At 39.0% G+C, this 20,272-nt stretch overlaps 1 pseudogene; it reads left to right on the top strand.

The window, feature by feature from the left end:
- The first annotated feature begins 13,648 nt into the window (after window positions 1-13,648).
- LOC149752705 (uncharacterized) lies at window positions 13,649-18,546 on the top strand (annotated as a pseudogene).
- Window positions 18,547-20,272: the final 1,726 nt, after the last annotated feature.

Raw genomic sequence — 20,272 nt, 5'->3', positions numbered from 1 at the left:
GGCATTATTCAGGTCGCCCAATGTGTTTTGTGTGGGGGTGGGCATGAGGATGTGGATCATTTATTTTTTGAGTGCCTATTCTCTCAGCGCATCTGGTCTGTTCTTTGTGCCATATGTAATATTCCGTGGGCCTCGTGTAGATGGATGGATACGATCTCTTGGCTTTCTCAAATGGATGGTCGTTCACTCTTGGGTCGAACTGCAAAGCTTATGGTGGCAGCTGCGGTTTACTACATTTGGAGGGAACGTAATTCTCGTTTGCATGGCGATGGCCCTACACATGAGTGTGTTCTTCTGAGAGAGATTACTTTTTGTATTATGACTCGGATTAATCTCACACGGGGTGTGATTCCATCTCCTGCTAATAGATGGCTTCACAGTTCGTGGGGGTTCTCTGATGATATCTTTTGATACTCTCATCATTTTGTTCTTAAAGGCTTTGTAGTTAGTTGTTGTGGCTAGAGGGGTATGCCCTCCTAGCCTTTGATTTCTGAGGTATGCCCCTGTGCATTTGTAGGTCATTTCTTCAATTTGGATATATACACACTTACCTTTATCCAAAAAAAGAGTAATAAATGAATAGAATACCACAATTATAGCTATAAGAAGTGATCATGGTACAAAATTTGAAAACCAACATTTTGAAAATTTTTGTAGTGAAAATGGAATTGAACTTAACTGGATGCAGCCCTAACAAAGGAAGACGAATTTTGTTTATTTAATTTCATGTTTTTGGAATTGTATAGACATTCTTGTTCTTAATAAATATCCTTTTACCTCATGCTTAAATTCTGTGATTTCAACCTAGAACTCCACAGAAAAATGGAGTAGTAGAAAGAAAAAATAGATCCTTGGAAGAAATGGCAAGAACTATGTTATGTGAAAGCAATCTCCCAAAGTACTTTTAGGCTGAAGCAATTAACACTTCATGTCATATCTTAAACAGGATTTTATTAAGACCCATCTTAAAAAGAACTCCTTATGAACTTTGGAAAGAAAGAAAACCAAAATTAAACTACTTTCATTTGTTTACTTATAGATGCTTTATTCATAATAATGGAAAAGACAACCTAAGAAAATTTGATGCCAAATCAGATGAAGAAATCTTTCTAGAATATTCTTAGTTTAGTAAGGCATATAGAGTATTCAACAAAAGAACTCTTATGGTTAAAGAATCTATACATATTGACTTTGATGAAACTAATGATACTTCCTCTAGCGAGGATGTAGTTGTTGATGATGATGCAGAATTTCTTGAAGACAAAATTGATTAGGTAAGCATTCATGAAGAGGAACCAAGGCAAACTGAAGAAACTCCTATAATCTAAGAATAAACAACTGAACATGATCTTACCAAAGCTTGGAGGTATGCTTATGGTCACCCTAAGGAATTAATTCTTGGTGATGCATCTCAATCAGTAAGAACTAGAGCATCTCTTTGGATTTTAAATAATAATATGGCTTTCGTTTCACAATTTGAACCCAAGAATATTGAAGAAGCTGAAAATGACATTAATTGGATCAATGCCATGCAAGAAGAATTAAATCAATTTAAAAGAAATAATATTTAGAACCTCGTTGAAAGACCTAATGAATCTTATGTTATTGGAACTAAATGGGTTTTCAAAAACAAGCTTGATGAAAATGGAATAGTTGTAAGGAACAAGGCAAGACTTATAGCAAAAGGGTATAACCAAGAAGAAGGAATAGATTTTGATGAAACTTTTGCTCCAGTTGCTAGACTAGAAGCAATAAGAATCTAACATGCATTTGCATGCCATACGGACTTCAAACTTTTTTTTGGATAAAGGTAAGTGTGTATATATCCAAATTGAAGAAATGACGTACAAATGCATAGGGGTATACCCCAGAAATCAAAGACTAGGAGGGCATATCCCTCTAGCCACAACAACTAACTACAAAGCTTGTAAGAACAAAATGATTAGAGTGTCAAAAGATGTCATCAGAGAATCCCTAGGAACTGTGAAGCCATCTATTAGCAGAAGATAGAATCACACCCCATGTGAGATTAATCCGAGTCACAATACAAAAAGTAATCTCTCTCAGAAGAACACACTCATGCTACGACCATCGCCATGCAAACGAACATTACATTCCCTCCAAATGTAGTAGACCGCAGCTGCCACCATAAGCTTTGCTGTTCGACCCAAGAGTGAACGAGCATTACGTTACCTCCAAATACAGACTTCAAACTATTTCAAATGAATGTTAAAGTGCATTTTTGAATGGATATATAATTGAAGAAGTCTTTGTTGAACAACCACCTGATTTTGAAAATTATAACTATCCAAATCATGTTTATAAACTTAACAAGGCCTTATACGGTTTGAAGCAAGCTCCAAGGGCTTGGTATGAAAGATTGAGCAAATTTTTTTTGGATAATGATTTCACTAGTGGACATGTAGATACAACCTTATTTCTGAAAAGAAAAAATAAAGACATGTTAATGGTTCATATTTATGATGATGACATCATTTTCGGTGCTACTAACAATTATCTTTACAAAGAATTTGCTGAGCTCAAGTAGGAAGAATTTGAAATGAGCATGATGGGTGAGCCAAACTACTTCCTTGGGCTTCAAATCAAACAATCAAAGGAAGGTATTTTTATCAATCAAGCAAAGTATATCAAAGAAATGCTTAACAAGTTTGAGATGAAGATAAGTAAAACAACAGGCACACCTATGAGCTCCTCGTGCAAATTAGACAAGGATCCATCAGGAAAAAGCTTAGATCAAAAGGTGTATAGAGGTATGATTTGGCTCACTCTTGTATCTTACAGCTAGTAGACCTGATATTATATTTAGTGTTTGCATGTGTGCTAGGTATCAATCAAATCTAGAGTCATACTTGCTTGCTGTTAAGAGAATCTTTAACTACTTAATTGGAACAAAAAATGTAGGATTATGGTACTCAAAAAATTCAAACTTAGATCTAATGGGATGCACCGATGCTGACTTTGCTGGTTGTAAGTTAGATAGAAAGAGCACAAGTGGTACATACCAATTATTAGAAGAAAATTTAATTTCATGGTTTAGTAAAAAATAAAATTCGGTTGCATTATCTAGGACGAAATCCGAATATATAGCAACTGAAAGTGTCTCCATGTCTAACCATCAGTACCTACTATGATAGCACTAAGATCAGGTGTGAAATTTTCAATTCTAGCCTTGATTTATTTTCTTAGATTATTTTGATATTGCCTTATTTAATTCTTCCCAGATTAAAGTTAAAAAAAGTTAAAAAATTAATTAAAAAAATTGCTAGTAATTAAAAGGGTGCAATCCCCCGAGGTTATCATACCTCTATTGGGGCTTCTCATGGAGTAATTTTCAGAGCTTATTCAACGGGCATTCGGAGATTGACTAACGCATAAGGATTAGTTTTTAGTTTACATTCAAGTTCTTCTTATATATATATATATATAATATTTAAATAAACAAACAAAAAATATAAAATAAATAAATAAAATAAATAAATAAAAGAACTTGTTTGATCATTTAATTAAAGGAATTTAATGTCATGCCATAAAACTTTAAAAAAAAAATTATGATTGTTGCATGCAGTGTAAAGCATTTGCATAAAATATTCTAAGGGCAGAACTCACTAAAAAGATAAGGTCGGAATTTCAACACTCGTCCTTAGCCCAAAAATCATCACAGTGCATAAATATCCTAAGCCTAATCATATTAAAAGTAATTAGACATTGGCTTTAGGGTTTTCGAGCCCAATAGGCTCTTGGAAAGAAGCAACTAAAGGCCACTCTAGTGAGAACTTTAGTAATTGGTGATGTCTAGGCAAGTTTTATAGCAGTGAAAACTGTTACGAGAATTGTGGTACTTAAGTGAGCCTCGTGCATCACCACACACCTTGGGACTTACCTGGTCACTAGTTACTAGATCTTCTTAACTGGTAAGCTCAAGTTTAATCTGAAAGGGAGATTAGGAACTGTCTAATCTAGGAGAGAATTTTAGGAATTTTTACCCAATAATTCTCCATGCAACTAGATTTAAGAAGCTACTAAACCTCACTTAATTTACCTAATAAAGCCAAATTGTTGTGTGGTGTTGGTTGTGGTCATTAAGGGGTAAGTTAATACCATTTGATCCTGAGATTGACAGAACTTTTCATCACAACCAGCGAACTGTAAGCCAACTGTTAATCTCTACAATGGGTGAACATATTAGAACTTTGAATGAGTTGTTCGCACCCGCATCCGCTAGTCCCCCTACTTGCATAGTGTTACCAATTAATAATGCAGCCCAATTCGAGATTCGGGCTACAACAATAAACATGTTACCCAAATTTCATGGTTTTAAGAGTGAACAACCATATATTCATCTAAACAAATTTTTGACAATCTGTCAAACATTTAGAAATCAAAATTTAGATGAAGAGGTTATTAAATTAAGGTTGTTTCCCATGACTTTAGAGGATCGTGCCGCTGCATGGCTGTATTCTCTTGCTTCAAATTCTATTACATCATGGGAACAACTATCTAGGAAGTTCATGCCTAAATTCTATCCCATGATAAAGACTGAAAAAATTAAGGATGCCATCAGAACTTTTAGAAAAAAAATCTGAGGAGGAATTTTTCCAACTTTGGAAAAGATTCCATACTTTTTGGTCAAGTGCCCGCACCATAGGCTTGACAAGGCTGATCTAGTACATTTATTTTACAAAAGACTACCTCCAGCACATAGGAACATGATTGAATCCATGCATAAGGGTAGGTTCATGAACCAAACCCCTGATCAAGCCTATGAGTTCCTTGTTGACTTAGCTGAAAATGCCCAAAATTGGAGTAGTTACAGTCAGAAGATAGATAGAGATGATTATGGGTCTAGAGAATCAAATACCTACAGAATAAAAACAGATCCAGAACTCAAGAATGTCATGTCCAATCTGGTGAATGGAGTGAACAACCTGAGCAAAAAGTTGGATGCTTTCACTATTTTCACTAACTCAAACTCACAAAAAGAGTCAAATCCCATCATGAAAGTGGAACACGAGCCACAAGGCTTATGTATCTTGTGTAACAGTTTGGAGCATCTAGTGGAGTGTTGTCCTAGTTTACCCAATATTAAGGCTGAGCAGGCAAATGCTCTAAATTCATATAATGCCTTTAGGAAACCCACTCCTGACTCATTCAGCCTAGTTTATCACCTTGATAATAGGTTTCACCCGAACTTTTTTTTTTGGATAAAGGTAAGTGTTTATATATCCAAATTGAAGAAATGACGTACAAATGCACAAGGGCATTTCCCAGAAATCAAAGGTTAGGAGGGCATACCCCTCTAGCCACAACAACTAACTACAAAGCTTGTAAGAACAAAATGATGAGGGTATCAAAAGATATCATCAAAGAATCCTCATGAACTGTGAAGCCATCTATTAGCAGGAGATGGAATCACACCCCGTGTGAGATTAATCTGAGTCACAATATAAAAAGTAATCTCTCTCAGAAGAACACACTCATATGTAGGGCCATCGTCATGCAAACGAGCATTATGTTCCCTCCAAATGTAGTAGACCGCAGCTGCCACCATAAGTTTTGCGGTTCGACCCAAGAGTGAACAACCATCCATGTGAGAAAGCCAAGAGATCGTATCCATCCATCTACATGAGGCCCACGGAATATTACACTTGGCACAAAGAACGGACCAGATGCGCCAAGAGAATGGGCACTCAAAAAATAAATGATCCACATCCTCATGCCCACCCCCACACAAAACACAATGGGCGACCTGAATAATTCCAAAGCGTATAAGCTTAGCTTGAGTATACAAGGCATCCTGGATGGCTAACCAAAGAATAAAGGACATCCTTGGAATAGCTTGGCTATACCAAACAAGCTTCCACCAATCCACTCTACTATGACGCGGGCGCAACAACTCCCACACACCACGAACAGAGAAGGAACCCTTCGGAGCATCAATCCACTGCAAGACATCCGGCCTTCTGCTATCTGGCCAGAATGAAGTAGGAGTACTACTAATGAGCTCAAGCCATACAGGGGAGCGAGAAATAGGCCACCAGAATCCATCAAAGAGGTGAAAAGAAGAGCCCACCAGAACCAAACAATCCCACAGAAAAAAAAAACCACCAAAGTAATCGGATCAAAAAGAGGCTAATCCAACTACAAAAGAGAGAAAAGAAGGAACAATCGTAATCAACAAGAAGAATCAAGGATGATCACGAAGGAAGAAGAGAAATAAGAGAGGGAGGGAGGAAGAGAGAGAGGTCCAACCTTGTGGAACATGTTCACATCACCTTCAATGGACCTCCACAAATTTGCTTGAGCCCAAACTTCTTTAACCAGCCCGAACTTCTCATATAGGCAGACTGAACCTATTCAGCATCAAGGTAGTCCACCAGGTTTTCAGAAGAATTTTCCCAGGATAGGTCCACTACAGATAAACCAATCATTGGCTCCACCTATTCCTACTTATAGTGCCCCTATCCCTCAGCAATCTACATCATTGGAAGCTATGATGGCTAACATGATGAAGCAGCAACAAGACTTCATCTAACAGCAACAACAAGCCAATATGTCTCAAACCCAGACTAACCAATTCCATGCACAAGCAATTGCAAAACTTGAGGTTAGTCTGAGCCAAATAGCTAACTCTCTAGGGGATAGGAAGAGAGGTGAATTACCCAATCAGCCAGTGCCTAGTAGGCAACAGAATCAAGGGCCGAGAGGCCAGTTTCAAATTGATTCAAATAAAAAACCAACCCATAAAGTCCAGGCAATGACCACTTTACGGTCTGGCAAGCAAGTGGACAACAAGGTCCAACTTTCTGTACAAGAAAAAGAAGAAAAGCATGAATCGAACCCCACTCAGAAAAAAGTACAAGAACAAGAAACATAAGGAATAGAGAAAAAACCAATAGAGACATACACACCCAAGGCTCCCTTTTCTAGTAGACTACAAGACTCTAAGAAAAATCTCAGTATGATGAAATCATGGAGGTTTTTAAAAATGTTCAAATAAATTTACTCTTCCTAGATGCCATCAAACAGATCCCCTCCTATACAAAATTTTTAAAAGACCTCACCACAGTAAAAAGAAAAACCAGTATTCCTAGGCAAGCTGTGATGAAGGCACAAGCCTCATCTCTCATTCAACAACAGATTACCCCAAAATACAAGGACCCTGGTTGCCCCACCGTTGAAATTAAAATTGGAGAAACCATCATCCGGAGAGCCCTCCTAGATTTAGGAGCTAGTGTAAACTTGTTACCCTATTCTGTGTACACAGAGTTGGGTTTTGGGAATTAAAACCCACAAACATCACTCTTTCATTAGCAAATAGCTGTAAAGTATCCTAAAGGAATTATGGAGGATGTGATTATAAAAGTTAATGAGTTCTACTATCCTGTGAATTTTGTAGTCCTTGAAACTGAACCAGTAAAAAATCCAGAAAGTCACATTCTGGTGATCCTAGGTAGACCATTTTTGGCCACTTCAAATGCTGTGATTAGTTGCCGAAATGGAATATTGACTCTAGCCTTTGGGAACATGACTGTCCAGCTCAATGTCTTTCATAGTAGTAGTCAGTCAACTGAGATGGATGATTTGGAAGAATTCACATGATCAAGAATATAATTAGCAGTTCTCTTAAAGAATCAAGTTATTCTGATCCATTAGAAAGATGTTTGGCTAATTTCGGTCAAGATTGTGAATCAAGTCAGGAGGTAAATACACTGTTAGATTCCATTCCTGTGATGGATACTAGCATATGGGCTACCAAGTTTGAATCATTGCTTATTTCGGAATCTCAGCTAGTGCCATCCAATGTCAAATCTCCCCAGCTAGAACTTAAAGACCTTCCCGAAAACTTGAAGTATACATTTCTTGGAGACAACAAGACCTTACCTGTTATAATCGCATCGAATCTGACTAAAGAACAGGAAGAGAAGTTGTTAAGTATCCTTCGGAAGAATCAGGAAGCTATCGGTTGGTCTATAGCTGATATCAAGGGGATTAGTCCTTCTGAGGTCCAACATAAAATCCACCTAGAAGAGGATGCAAAAATCTCTAGAGAACCACAAAGGCGACTTAATCATGAAGGATGTAGTTCGAGCCGAGGTCATCAAGCTTTTAGTCAGTGGGTAAGCCCAGTTCAAGTCGTACCCAAGAAGTCTGGTATCACCGTGGTAAAAGATGATCACAATGAGTTAGTCCCTATTCGAATCCAAAAAAGGATGGCGCGTATGCATCGACTATAGGAAGCTTAATGCCATAACTAGAAAAGACCATTTTTCTCTACCCTTCATCGATCAAATGCTAGAACGTCTAGCTGGCCACTCTCATTATTATTTCCTTGATGGAAAGTCCCTATCGCACGTGAGGATATAACCAAGTCCCTATCGCACGTGAGGATCAAAAGAAAACCACGTTCGCCGGTCCTTATGGCACTTTTGCCTATCGTCGCATGCCTTTTGGGCTATGCAATGCACCGGCTATATTTCAGTGGTGTATGATGAGTATTTTCTCCGACGTGGAGAAATTTTTAGAAATTTTCATGGATGATTTTTTTGTATTTGGATCAAATTTCGATGAATGTCTGCACCACTTGACACTTGTTGTAGAGCGTTGTAAAGAGAAAAACTTAGTTCTTAACTGGGAGAAGTATCATTTTATGGTAGAATCAGGTATTATTCTTGGACACATTATGTCACAAAGGGGAATTGAGGTGGATAAGGCCAAAGTAGAATTAATTGCTAAATTGCCACCTCCCAAGACTGTTAGAGAAATTCGATCTTTTTTAGGGCATGCGGGTTTTTACTGCTGCTTTATCAAGAATTTTAGCAAAATATTAAAATCCTTATGTGATTTGGTTAGCTAAAGATGCTATTTTCAATGTTTCACCAACTTATATAACTGCTTTCGAAAGATTGAAATTTGAATTGACTTCCGCACCCATCATAGGGTCTCCTGATTGGAGTCGTCCTTTTGAAATCATGTGTGGTGCATCTGATTACGCCATGGTGCCGTCTTGGGTCAGCGAGTGGGGAAGCTTCCCCATGTTATTCATTATGCGAGCAAAACCCTGAATGACGCCCAACTCAACTATTCCACCATTAAAAAGGAATTGTTGGCGGTCGTTTTTGCTCTAGATAAATTTCGTCCCTACCTTATAGGATCTAAGGTTCTTGTTTATTCTGATCATGCTGCCCTTAAGTACTTTCTCACGAAGAAGGATGCTAAGGCAAGGCTCATTCGTTGGATCCTACTGCTCCAGAAATTTGATCTCGAAATCCTAGATTAAAAAGGATCTGAAAATGTAGTGGCTAACCACTTGTCCAGACTGATTGTTGAGTCATTTGCAGAATCCTTACCTGTATCCGAAACTTTTCTTGATGAACAACTAATGATGATTTCCCATACCAAATGCCCAGCTCTTAGACCAAGCAGGAGAAATTTCGCTTCCTAGCTCGTGTGAAGTGGTATTTTTGGGATGAACCATACTTATTTAAATACTGCCCTGATCATATCATCCAACGGTGTATCCCTGAATACGAACAAAGGAAAGTCCTTTCCTTTTGTTATGACCATGCTTGTGGTGGTCTTTTCAGTGGTAAAAAGACTGCTGCAAAGGTTTTGCAGTGCGGATTCTGTTGGCCCACACTATTTCATGACTCACACGAATATTGTAAAGCATATGACCGATGTCAAAGACTAGGAAAAATTTCAAGAAGAAATGAGATGCCCCTGAACCTGATCTTAAATATAGAAATTTTTGATGTTTGGGGTATTGATTTTATGGGTCCTTTTCCTATGTTGTTTGGGCACCAGTACATACTCCTTGCTGTTGACTATGTGTCCAAGTGGATTGAGGTTGTCGCGTGTAAGACACTATTCATATGAACAACAGCTAGTTGCATCCTCTGTGAGATTGGACAATGATCAGATACGGAGGATGATCAAGATGATTACAGATGAAATGGATATCAAACTAACAGAGAGAATATAAGAAGGTATCTAGAGGATTGAGGCTATAGTTCGCCCTCAGGAAGAACGACTCCAGCACCTTGTGACTAATGTAGAAAGGATTGCCACCAGCCTAGAGAGACGGTCAGCAGGATCATCTTCCAGAGGTCGTCCTTCTAGAGTGATATCCAGCAGGCCTTCTCAGCCCACTCGACGCACACGGATTGCCTCTCATACTAGATATCTTAAGACTTTTCCCAAAGGTCCTCCTTCTAGGGCTAGTAGTCCTGAAAATATTACCTCAGATGACAAATAGGATTACTTGTGTGCCCACTGTTTTGACAGATATCTCTGTTAGGATTTTTTCTATATTGTGATGTGCATTTTGAACTTACTCCTACATCACAAATGTAATCAAATCCTTTTGATGAAATGAATGCACTTCCTTCTTTTCATGATTGTGTACTTCCCTATGCATGAAATCTTCTTTTTGCTGATGACAAAATGGGGAGAAGAAAGTAAGAAAGATTTAAGAAATCCTTATGCATTGATTGAGGGGGAGAAGAAAAATATATAATGAAAATGTTTGGGGTCAAGGGTCAAGCATTAGTTTAAAAGTTTAAAATCATTATGCTCTGATACATTGGTTGAATCAAGCTCTGATATTTTAAATGAATTAAAGCATGGATTCAGACCAAGAAGTCTTTGAGTAAGTAAAGAATGAAAAGTATAAAGACAAGACTCATTCATCTAATATAAGCTTTAATTCATTTATGAATTAAAGAATGAAAAGTATAAAGATAATTGATTGCATATTATGAATGCTTGTACAATTCCAAGTGAAAGGAGGAGCCTCAAGTTTTAAAGTTTGTTGTCCATACTCTTCAACTTTTGAATAAACAAAATTATTAAATATTGAATTCATTTTAAATTCGTTTGACTCAATTGTTAGTATGTGTAAATTTATTTGCATATACTCAGTGTTTTGTCATCATAAAAAAGAAAAAGATTGTTGAGTGATTGTTGTTCCCTTATTTGATTTTGATGAGCCCAAAATACTTGAGTATATTTCATATTATACTAATGAATTCAAGTGAGTGTTTCAGAAAATATATTGTTATATATGTTAGGATGACTTAGAAAATGGTTCAGGATTCTTAAGATCAGTTTTTATAATGTTTGGAATCATTTTAGTCTTGCCCTGCACTCGAGTCGACTCCAAGGTTTCTCGAGCCGACTCTAGTACAAAAGTTGTTATCTGGCACGACCTCGAGTCAACACTGAGGTTAGGCTAGTCGACTCCTGATAGAAGCCTAAAAGCCTTCATTTGGCCATCGTAATCTTTGCCTCTTCCTTTCTCCATTTTGCTTCTTTCCGATTGTTGTTCATATTTTCTGGAGGTGCCTCTGAGTACTCTCTGGAGATCTTTCTCGATCCTCCATTTCTAGTTGTCGGCGCTTTCGACGGAGACTACGATAGGTTTTCCACTCACGCTTACCCGAAGGCTTGTTTTCTCTTCTTCTTCTTCCTTGGTTTTCCTCTTCTTTTTTTGGGGGCGGAAAGATGTCTGACGGTACCTCATCTTCTGCTGGGGCTTCTTCTCGTGGGAAGGAGGTCGAGCCGGAGGTGAGCCATGGTCCGGACGTGGTTGGGTCAAGCCTGACCAAGGAAGAATTGGGTGCGATTCGAACCCAACTCCCCTTCCCATGCGAGTTCACCTTTGAATTTGTGGGTCCGTGGGACAGAGTTACGAGGCCCCCTCTAGGTCGAGTCGGAGTGTATGTGGACACACTTCGGGCTGGCCTAAGGTGCCCCCTGCATGGGTTTGTGAATGAGCTTCTGAAGATGTATGGTCTCATCCCAACGCAGCTCGCTTCGAACTTGTGGAGGATAATCATTGGTTTTTTATCTCTCTGCCTAGCTCATGGCATACCGACCTCGGTCAATGTCTTTCGCGGGTGTTACATGCTGAAGTCTAACCCCGCAGATGGAAAATGATTATACTTTGCCCTTTGGGGAGGTAGGCCATTCTTCTGAGATTCTCCTTCCTCCATTCGTGGGTGGAAGGAGAAATTTTTCTTCCTCTCCTTCGAGCTTCTGTGGGGGTTCAACCCGACGTGGGGCCAGCCGATTCTCAAGGTCAATAATAAAGCCCCTGAACTAACCAAGGGCGAGCAGAGAATCCTTCAGGCTCTTCGTTGCCTAAAGGGGGATATCCTTCTAAATGGCCTCCTAAGTGAGGAGACCCTAGTAAATGTCGGCCGGAGCTTGGCACGCCCTGAGGGTAAGGGCAGTTGTGCATTATTTTACCGTTGTTCGTTTCACTTCCGCTTCCTGTTCTTCTTCTTTTTTTCTTTTTGCAGTTAATCTGAGACTTGAGTTTTTCTTTGTCAGAGATTGCAGGGATGGTGTCGAGCAACGAAGCCCTTCTCGCCCGGTACAACAAAAGATCGGCCGAGATCGGCGGAGCTCGTCCTACACTGAAGAAGAGGCCTAGGACAGCCTCGACTTCCATTCCCGTGGAGGTCGAAGATCATGAGGTGGAGACCCCTTAGCTTGTTCGAAAGAACAACCGAAAGAAGGTAGAGGAGTCTAGACCGAAGGAGGCTCTACCTACTGAGCGCGCAACTTCCGTCAAGTGTGCGATCCCTTATGTAAACAGGCAGATCTGAATTGGAATGAAAATTGTGAGGTTATTCACTTTTTTGGTTCTTCATTGAACTTAGAACTTATCAAGGCAACCCTTGTGGCGTTCAAGTGACTTATCATCCTGATTCTATTAGGGTGTGGCGTCAACAACCTTCTATACCTTTGGTTCATGTTTTGCTAAACATCGGGTCAAGGTTCTATCTCTTCCAAACTGATTTTCAGACTTTCTTGGGTTATTCATCAACTTGTTCGTGGGTTTCTAAGAATCTATCTTACGGGGTTCACATCAGCTGGTATCAGAGCATAGGTCTTCTAAATCAGTTTCTATCCTTGGTGCTTCTTATTTTATTTTGGCCTTTTCATCTTCTTCATTGTTGCTTTCCATATTTTCAATTTCTATTCCTTAAAGTTTAAAGTGCCTTTATTGTGCTTTATATAAAAAAAAATCAGAAAAAAAAATTGTGAGGCAAAAAAAAAAAAAAATTGTGTGGCTTCGGTTTGGAATTCTGAAACAGATTTGAACTGAAAAAGAAAGTAAGTATTTGACTTGTTATTCTTGATCCTTTTCAATTCTTGTCCACCCTCTGAGTTTCGTGGATAAGTTGTTTGTACATCGCAAGGTAATTGCTTTGATTTGAGTTTCCCTAGTTCCTTGAAGAACTAATTTAAGTGAATTGAGAGGTAAAAGGCAAGAGTGAAACACTTGGTGAGTGACATATCATTGGGGTAAAACACCTGGGGGGGGGGAACTTGTGAGGTTTTCTTAACATTCTTGACAGGTTACTACAATGATGTCAAGTGGCGAGGAAGAAAGGACGACAGAGACACTGGAACAACGAGCTATGCGACAACATTTTGAGCGCATGGAAGTCAGATTTGGTGAAATTTTGGACAGGTTGGAAAGACAAGATGCGAACATTGCTGCGTTGCAAAGGAACCATGCACGTGAAGGTCCTAATGTGCAAAGGCAAGCAAGGCGTCAATTCCAGAGCATGAGGATGCGAACGATGATGTTTTTGATAAAAAAGCGTCTTATAACATGTCCGACCATGCTAGAGTTGATAGAGGTGGTTGGAGAGGAAGGCGGGTAGATGATGTTGATCGCAGCTTGGGAAACATTAAAATGAAGATTCCTTTATTTCAAGGCAAGAGCAATCCTGAGGCATACTTGGAATGGGAAAAGAAAGTGGAGTTGGTTTTTGATTGCCACAACTATTCCGAAGAAAAAAAGGTAAAACTTGCTGTTGTTGAGTTCACTGACTATGCTATTATTTGGTGGGATCAACTTGTTTTGTCTAGGAGTCGAAACCGTGAGAAACCCATTGACACTTGGGAGGAGATGAAAGCTATCATGAGGAGGAGGTTCATTCCATCCCATTACTATAGGGACTTGTACCAGCGGTTGCAAGGCCTAACTCAAGGGTCCAAAAGTGTGGAAGAGTACCACAAGGAAATAGAGATAGCCATGATTCAGGCTAATGTGGAGGAGGACCGAGAGGCAACCATGGCACGATTTTTGCAAGGCTTGAATCTAGACATTGCCAATATAGTGGAATTGCAACATTATGTGGAGCTTGAGGACATGGTACACATGGCCATGAAGGTTGAGAGACAACTCAAAAGAAAGGGTTCAACAAGGCATGAACGGAATTTGGGGTCTTCCACTTGGAAATCAAATTGGAGCAAAAAGGATGACAAGGTTGAATCCAAGAGTAAGGCTGAAACTTCCAAAGGCAAGGATGCGGGTTCTAGCTTGGATAAGGTAAATCTATTTCCCAAACTTCTAGAAATAGAGATATTAAATGTTTTAAGTGCTTGGGAAGGGGACATATTGCATCTCAATGTCCAAATAAAAAAGTGATGTTATTAAGGGAAGATGGGGATGTTGAGACAGCAAGTGAATCGGATAAAGATGAAGAGCCCATGCCACCATTGGAGGAGAGTGATGGAGAAGAATATCCGGTTAATGGTGAAACCCTTGTCACCAGGAGAGCTTTGAATGTGCAAGTAAAGGAGGAGGATGATGCACAGCGAGATAACATCTTTCACACCCGTTGTCACATCCAAGACAAGGTATGCAGCATGATAATTGATGGGGGTAGTTGCACTAATGTAGCAAGCACTGTTTTGGTTGAAAAGTTGAACTTACCTACTATTAAGCATCCTAGACCTTATAAGCTTCAATGGTTGAATGATTGTGGAGAAATTAAGGTCAATAAGCAGGTGCTGGCTTCATTTTCCATTGGGAGGTATCATGATGAGGTGCTCTGTGATATAGTGCCAATGCATGCTGGACATATTCTTTTGGGCCGACCTTGGCAATTTGATAGAAAGGTTATATGGGTTCAAGAATCGATATTCTTTTGTAATGAATGGCAAAACTATAACTCTTATACCATTAACACCTCGGCAAGTGTATGAGGATCAAAAGAAAATCAAAAGTGATTGTGAGAAAAGAAGTGAGGCCGAGAGGAGTGGTAAAAAGAATGAGAATGAAAATGAAAAAGAGGCTAAAAACAAAAAGAAAGATAAAAAAGAAAAGCCTCAAGAGCAAGAAAAAAAAGGGAGCTTTTTATGCAAAAGAAAGTGAAGTTAAGAGAGCTTTCTTTTCAAAATAGCCAATGATTGTACTTCTGTACAAGGAGGCTTATACTAACGACCTTAACCCTCTTTTGCAGGAATTTGCTGATGTTTTTCCCAATGAGATTCCCTATGGATTGCCACCACTTAGGGGAATAGAGCATCAGATTGATTTCATCCCTGGTGCATCAATTCCCAACAGGCCAGCCTATAGAAGTAACCCCGAGGAGATGAAGGAACTCCAAAGACAAGTTGAGGAGTTGATAGCAAAAGGGCATGTTAGAGAAAGCTTGAGTCCGTGTGCTGTTCCTGTTTTGCTTGTGCCTAAGAAGGATGGAACTTGGCGAATGTGCGTTGATTGTAGGGCTATCAACAAGATTACGGTAAAGTATCGCCACCCCATTCCTAGGTTAGATGATATGCTTGATGAATTGCATGGTTCTTGCATCTTTTCTAAGATTGATTTAAAATCTGGTTATCATCAAATTCGCATGCGTGAGGGTGATGAATGGAAAACTGCTTTTAAAACTAAATATGGTTTATATGAGTGGTTAGTTATGCCTTTTGGGTTAACTAATGCCCCTAGTACTTTCATGAGATTAATGAACCATATCTTGCGTGCTTTTATTGGTAAGTTTGTTGTTGTATACTTTGATGACATTCTGATTTATAGCAAAAGCTTAAATGAGCATCTTGATCATTTGCATAAGGTTTTAAGTATTTTGCGAGATGAGAAGTTGTATGCTAACCTCAAAAAATGTAGTTTTTGTACTAGTCAAATTGTATTTCTTGGTTATGTTGTTAGTACTAAGGGAATTGAGGTTGATGAAGAGAAGGTTAAGGCAATCCGTGAGTGGCCTACACCTAAAACCATAACTAACGTACGTAGCTTTCATGGGTTGGCTAGTTTTTATAGAAGGTTCGTTAAGGATTTTAGCACCCTAGCTGCACCTTTAACTGAAATTGTGAAAAAAAGTGTTGGATTTAAATGGGGAAGTGAACAAGAATCGGCTTTCAATTTGATCAAAGAAAAACTAAGTTCAGCACCATTACTTGCTTTCCCTAATTTTGCTAAAACTTTCGAAGTTGAGTGTGATGCTTCAGGTATAGGTATTGGAGCTGTCTTGCTGCAAGAAGGCCGACCCCTCGCCTATTTTAGTGAGAAACTCAATGGGGCAGCTTTGAACTATCCAACTTATGACAAAGAGATGTATGCTTTGGTAAGAGCCTTGGAGACTTGGCAGCATTATTTGTGGCCCAAGGAGTTTGTCATTCATACAGATCATGAATCCTTAAAGCATTTGAAAGGCCAAGGTAAGCTGAACCGACGCCATGCTAAATGGGTGGAGTTCATCGAGTCATTTCCTTATGTGATCAAGTACAAACAAGGTAAGAAAAACGTGGTTGTGGATGCTTTGTCTCGAAGGTACACTTTGATCTCTACTTTGAATACTAAATTGTTAGGATTTGAGTACATTAAAGATTTGTATTCTAATGGTTCTGACTTTGGTAATGTGTTTGAAGCTTGCGAACATGCGGCATTTGGAAAATTTTATAGGCATGAGGGATTTCTATTTAGAGAAAATAGATTATGTGTGCCTAATTGTTCTTTGAGAGAGTTATTAGTTTGAGAGGCTCATGGTGGGGGACTAATGGGACACTTTGGTGTGAGGAAAACCTTAGATGTCTTGGCTGAACATTTCTTTTGGCCACACATGAAACGAGATGTAGAGAGGGTTTGTGCGAAGTGCATCACTTGTAAGCAAGCTAAATCTAGATCTTTACCTCATGGATTGTATAAGCCATTGCCAATACCTAGTGAACCTTGGGTAGATATTTCCATGGACTTTGTGTTGGGTTTACCGAGGTCAAAAAGGGGTATGGATTCTGTTTTTGTGGTTGTAGACAGGTTTTCTAAAATAGCACATTTCATTCCATGTCATAAAACTGATGATGCTAACCATATTGCAGTTTTGTTCTTTAAAGAGATAGTGCGACTACATGGCGTGCCAAGGAGCATTGTTTCAGATAGAGATGCTAAGTTCTTGAGCTACTTCTGGAAGACTTTGTGGGGTAAGTTAGGTACTAAGCTCATGTTTTCTACAACTTGCCACCCACAAACTGATGGGCAAACCGAGGTAGTTAATAGAACTTTATCTACTTTATTGCGTGCCATCATTCAGAAGAATTTGAAGAATTGGGAAGAGTCATGTTGAATTTGCTTATAATAGATCCGTGCATTCTGCTACTAACTTTTCTCCTTTTGAAATAGTGTATGGGTTTAATCCTTTAACTCCAATGGATTTGTCACCTTTACCTATTGATGAGCGTGCTAGTTTAGATGGCAAAAGAAAAGCTGAAATGATGAAGCAATTGCATGAGAAAGTTAGGCAAAACATTGAGAAAAGAACTGAACAATATGCTACTCAAGCCAACAAAGGGCGGAAGAAAGTGATCTTTGAACCAGGAGATTGGGTTTGGGTGCATATGAGAAAGGAAAGATTGCACCCTAGAGGAGATGGGCCATTTCAAGTCATCGCTCGCATTAATGATAATGCATATAAGCTTGACTTACCAGGTGAGTATAATGTTAGTACTACATTTAATGTTTCTGATCTTTCCCTTTTTGATGCAGGTGATGAAGATTCGAGGACGAATCCTTTTCAGGAGAGGGGGAATGATGGAAACCAAGATGCAGCCACCAAGCAACCTAAGGAGGGACTATCCAAGGCCGTGGGAAGCAAGGAGCAATGTATGGAGCATTCTGGTCCGATACATCTTGATGATCCATTACAAACTGGTGGAGGACCAATCACTCGGTCCAAAGCTAAAAGAATGAAGGAAGCACTTAATGGGCTGATTGAGGAAGCTTGGAACCAGCAAGAGGCTATTGGAGTGGATTTGGACGTGAAGAGAGTTTGTGGACTAGTCAACATGATCCATGCAATTATTAGGCCAAATTAGATGCTTACTTGGTGGAAATATTGCTGGAGTTTTTAGATTTAGTTTTATATTGCTGAATGTCTAAAGGCTAGTGGAGCTTCATTAATGTTCTAGGAAATTGTCTTCATTAATTTCCTAGGAGATTGAACTTTGACTAGTGGAGTTTCATTAATGTTCTAGGAAACTGTCTTCATTAATTTCCTAGGAGACTAAACTATGACTAGTGGAGTTATTATTGTTCTAGGGATTAGACTTTAATTAAAGGCTGGTAGGTTTTCCTTTGGGCTATAAAAAGGGTGTTCCTTATGTAAACAGGCAGATCTGAATTGGAATGAAAATTGTGAGGTTATTCACTTCTTTGGTTCTTCATTGAACTTAGAACTTATCAAGGCAACCCTTGTGGCGTTCAAGTGACTTATCATCCTGATTCTATTAGGGTGTGGTGTCAACAACCTTCTATACCTTTGGTTCATGTTTTGCTAAACATCGGGTCAAGGTTCTATCTCTTCCAAACTGATTTTCAGACTTTCTTGGGTTATTGATCAACTTGTTCGTGGGTTTCTAACAATCTATCTTACGGGGTTCACATCATTGTGTGTTCTCTAAGATTGATTTAAAGAGTGATTATCATCATATTAGAATGAAAGAAGGAGATGAATGGAAAACTGCTTTTAAAAGAAAATATGATTTGTATGAATAGTTAGTTATGCCTTTTGGTTTGACTAATGCACCAAGCACTTTTATGAGACTTATGAATCATGTTTTGCGTGCATTTATAGGCAGGTTTGTTGTTGTCTATTTTGATGATATACTCATTTATAGCAAAAACTTGGATGATCATGTCGTACATTTGAAATCGATTTTAGATGTGCTTAGGAAAGAAAAGTTATTTGCTAACATGAAGAAGTGTACTTTTTGCACCGATAAGCTTGTATTTCTAGGATTTGTTGTTAGTGCACAAGGCATACTGGTTGTTGAAGAGAAGATACGAGCAATCCAAGAGTGGCCAAGTCCCACAAGTGTAGGCAATGTTCGTAGTTTTCATGGACTTGCTAGTTTTTACCGGCGGTTTGTGAAGGACTTTAGTAGCATAGCCGCACCACTTACCGAAGTGATCAAGAAGAACATCAGATTTAGATGGGGAGAAGAATAAGAGAAGGCGTTTCAGCTAATCAAAGAGAAGCTAAGCAACGCCCCCTTATTGTCTTTACCTAACTTTTCTAAAATGTTTGAGATTGAATGTGATGCTTCAGGTATTAGTATTGGCACAGCTCTTGCAGGAGGGATGACCAATTGCTTACTTTAACGAGAAATTAAGCGAGGCAGCCTTAAACAACCCGACTTATGACAAGGAGTTGTATGCATTGGTTCGAGCTTTCGAGACATGGTAGCACTACCTATGGCCTAAGGAGTTCGTGATTCACACCGATCATGAGTCCTTAAAACAACACAAGCCAAATAAAAGGCATTTTCGTTGGGTAGAGTTCATTGAGACATTTCCATATGTCATCCGGTATAAGCAAGGTAAAGGAGAATGTGGTCGCCGACACACTTTCTCGTAGGTATGCATTACTCTCTACACTTGATGCAAAATTGTTTGGATTTGAACACATTAAATGTTTATACATTGATGACCATGAATTTTGTGAAGAGTACCAGGCTTGTGAGAAAAATGCTTGTGGTAAGTTCTTTAGACATGATGGGTTCTTATTTCGAGAAAATAAGTTATGTGTGCCTAACTAACTGTTCTTTGAGGGATTTGTTAGTGCAGGAATCCAATGGAGGGGGATTAATGGGACAATTTGGAGTAGCTAAGACCTTAGCTGTTTGGCAGGAACACTTCTATTGGCCACACATGAAACGAGATGTTGAGCGGATTTGTGGTAGATGTGTCACAGGGAAGCTAAATCCAGGATGCAGCCCAATGGTTTGTATACTCCTTTGCCCATTACTAGTGAGCCTTGGATTGATATTTCAATGGACTTTGTGTTAGGATTACCTAGGACTAAACGTGGAAGAGATTCGATTTTCGTGGTTGTGGATAGATTTTCTGAGATGGCACACTTTATTCCATGTCACAAAATGGATGATGCTTCACATGTTGCTGATTTGTTATTTAGGAAGACTGTGAGATTACATG

The sequence above is a fragment of the Phoenix dactylifera genome, chromosome 10, assembly GCF_051530095.1.
Source record: "Phoenix dactylifera cultivar Ajwa chromosome 10, Ajwa_hap1_PhDact_Kaust_v1.1, whole genome shotgun sequence".
NCBI classification, from domain to species: Eukaryota; Viridiplantae; Streptophyta; class Magnoliopsida; order Arecales; family Arecaceae; genus Phoenix; species Phoenix dactylifera.
The sequence above is the reverse complement of the archived record's forward strand: the minus strand, read 5'-3'. Positions and strand labels throughout refer to the sequence as shown.